At 39.0% G+C, this 3,704-nt stretch overlaps 1 pseudogene; it reads left to right on the forward strand.

Moving 5' to 3' along the window:
* Positions 1-494: 494 nt before the first annotated feature.
* On the forward strand, positions 495-2,366 carry LOC112092180 (annotated as a pseudogene).
* Positions 2,367-3,704: the final 1,338 nt, after the last annotated feature.

Below are 3,704 nucleotides of genomic sequence, written 5' to 3' on the forward strand. Positions count from 1 at the left end.
TTTTTTTTCTCACTTTAACATACTCTTAATTAGTTTGAAGCATCTTACATACGTGTATATTGATCAGTTTATTGAGCTTTTTCATTATGTAAATACAACGTTTTGAAGTGCTTAGTAAATATATGTATATATACATATATGTAAGTAAAATTGATTGAAATGTGTATTTCAATCAAAAACACTTAAAAAAGAAGCGCTGAAGCTGCCCAATTGTTTTAAAAAGATGCCAAATTGTTTTAATTTTTCTTCTTGCAGATGTCGTTTCTCAAACAGTTCCCACCAGAAAAACTTCTCAAAAACACTTAAAAAAAATCTCACAAAAAGTACCGTTTCTATGGTGATCTAATAAAAAGACTTGAAACCTGACGTTTGCATGGTGATTTAAGACTTCCTTCATCGTAAGAATTGCTCATACTCTTCTAGCTAGATTTATTTATTTGATGTGCATGGTTTTGTACTTCTTCTTCTTCTTCTTCTTCTTCTTCTTTATGTTCGCTTACAAACCCAAACCCAAACCAACACCTCTTCTATCTCTTCCTCTACAGCGTTGTTCACTCGACCAAATCAAACAATCCGACGGCCAAATCATCGTCCTTGGCCGGACCCACCATGGCAAACTCATGTCCCACCTTCTCGCTTCTCTCGTTCTATCTCAATCCGCGCCACCACTCCACTATCCCCTTTCCATTTACCGATCCTTCACTCACCCTTCTGTTTTCGTCACCAATAACATGATCCGCTTCCTCGCCAAGAGCGATTCTCCGTGCCAATCCATCGCTCTCTACTCGTCGATTCTCTGAAAGATCGACGCCAAACCGAACAACCACACTTTCACTTTCGCCTTTCAGGCTTGTAGCAAGGCCGTGGCTCTGTTTGAAGGAGCTCAGATTCATGCCCATGTGGTGAAACTTGGTTTTGGTTGCGATGTTTTCATTAGGAACGCTTTGATTAACTTTTACTATGGTTGTTGTGGACTGGAATGCTCGAGACGAGTGTTTGAGGAGAATTCCTACGTCAGGGATTTGGTTACTTGGAATACTATGTTGGCGTGTTTTGTGAGAGATGGGCAGATTGGTGTTGCGGAGAAGATGTTCGATGAAATGCCCGAAAGAGATGTTGTTTCGTGGAGTACGATGGTAACGGGTTATGTTCAAAATGGTTGCCTAGAAGCAGTGTTGGACTGCTTTCGGGCTGTAACAAAGGCAGGACTCAGGTTGAATGTGGCAATATTGGTGTCGGTTCTCTCAATTTCGGCACAACTGGGCTTGCTTGATTGTGGCAGCTTAGTACATTCACTCGTGTATTCGATTAATTTTCCAATTACCTCTTCGCTTGGAATGTCACTAATAGACATGTACTTAAAATGTGGGTGCATTGAAGAGTCTAAGCTGTTGTTCGACAGTATGCGCTGGAAAGATGTTTGGACATGGAATGTTATGATCTGCTTTTTGGCTGCACATGGGCTTGCTAAAGAAGTGCTGAAGCTCTTTGAAAAGTTCGTGGACAAAGGATTCGCCCCTGCAAGCGTGACTTTTGTTGGGGTTTTGAGTGCCTACAGCCGAGCAGGGTTGATAATAGAGGGAAGGCATTATTTTTAGTTAATGAGGGAGAGTTATCGGATTGAGCCTGAAATGGAGCACTATGGATGCATGGTTGATCTCTTGAGTTGTGCTGGCTTTGTCGACGAAGCCGTCGACTTGATTGAAAATATGAAAATTTCACCAGACCCCGTTTTGTGGGCAACAGTGCTTGGTGCTTGCAAGATTCACGGACATATAGAATTGGGTGAAAAGATTGGTAAGAAGTTGATAGAATTGGATGCAAACCATGGAGGGCATTATGTGCAATTATCCAGTGTATATGCCAAAGCAAGAAAATGGGAAGTTGTTAAGAGTTCGGAGGTTAATGTCCGTGAGAAACACCAATTAAGCTGTTGGTTGGAGCTTGATAGAAGCTCAGGGGAAAGTTCACAAATTTGTCTCGGGTGATAGAGACCATGAATGTGTTGCGGAAATATACAAAATGCTCGAACTAATCACAACTCTAGTTGCAAAAACTGACTACTCGCCGAACATTTCACCTGTTTTGCATGACATAGTAGGAGAAGAAAAAGAGACTGTGATAAAAGAACATAGTGAGAGGCTGGCAATCGCTTATGGATTGTTGGAAACTGGGGTTGGGGACTGCATTCTGAGTTGTGAAGAATTTAAGAGTTTGTGAGGATTGTCATGAGGTGACTTAAGATTATCTCAAAGGTGTTTCAGAGAAAGATTATAGTGAGGCATGGTAGCAAATTTCATCATTTTAATGAGGGTAAATGTTCTTGTCATGATTTTGGTAGATCATCAGGCTTTTGTATTTGCTGAGTTTTTATGTTTATTGTGGAAGCTATACTCCATTTGACAATTTTTAAAAATACCCCTTAAAATGGAACCCTCTTTTATTTCTACCTCTTAACATTAACCCATATATTTTTACCTTTTACACTAAAACTAGTCAAGGAATAGAGTTTTTTAATAAGTCGGGCATTTAAAAATGTAGAATTTGTAATTTTCTCAACTCTCTCCAAAAGGTTCGAGGAAAATGAGAGATGTTCCTTGCACCTTCGGCCTTCCTTGGGTGTTTATTTGATTTCTACCTTTTGGATAACCTATTATAAGTTTTTTTTTTTCTCTTAAACTTCATTATAAGGAATTGGTGCCATTAAGCATAGGAATAGAATTTATGCTAGCAGAGATATTTGCAGCAGAACTAGAAACTGAACAGAGAACAAAACAAACAAAACAAAACAAAACTCACATAAATACCATATTATGTAAATAATAAATTCAAATAATGGTAGGGCACATCACAAGATTACGAGCACAACATCAATATTTAGTTTTTGGACAAAAATATTAACTTGTATGTGGTACTCTTGGTGTAATAATCAAACACTGATAATAAGAACATGTCGAACAAAAATCTTCCTTTGGGCTGATTTATTGTTCATATGTAAACCTAATAATCATCACATGCTTATCACCACAGGTGCGTATGTAATTCGGCCAAATATTGACATTCCTTTGGGCTCCAATATCCGCATGAATTACACACACACAACCGTTTAATATTCTAAAATAAATTAATTTCCATAAGAGAGGTTGCTTTGGCAACATGTTGCTTCCATTAATTCCATTTAGAATATTATACACCTTAAAAAAAATACCAAAATTTGAATTTAAATAGCACCGAAATTGACCAAGGAAAAAAAATTACATTTTCTCAATAGCCGCAGGTTACACCAGCGGCTTTCTTTTCCTTACACACAGGCCCAACTCGGCCTATGACCTTGAGTGCAGCCCGCAGGCTGCCTTAAGTTTCCTTTTTTTTTGTTTTGGTCAGGGGCCCAGATGGGCCCATGTTCTTTAATTTCTAATGGCTGTGGGCTTTGAGGCCCAGAATAACAAACCCTAAGGGTCGCAATAGTTGCGACCCTTGAGAAATCCCAGGTGGCCAACGGCCGTTTTTCTTCTTATGCCGTGGCTGTTCTCCCTTGCCGGTGCAGCCTGGCGACTGCGGCAAGATTCCCACGGTGCCGACGGCAGCTCATATACTTTCTAACGAGATTCAACCAAATTATATATATATATATATATATATACATATATGTAAAAATATCCTAAATTCAACCAAAACTGAATAACCAAAATTCAATTACGTGT

Source organism: Morus notabilis, unplaced genomic scaffold, assembly GCF_000414095.1.
Source record: "Morus notabilis unplaced genomic scaffold, ASM41409v2 Scaffold461, whole genome shotgun sequence".
Classification (NCBI taxonomy): Eukaryota; Viridiplantae; Streptophyta; class Magnoliopsida; order Rosales; family Moraceae; genus Morus; species Morus notabilis.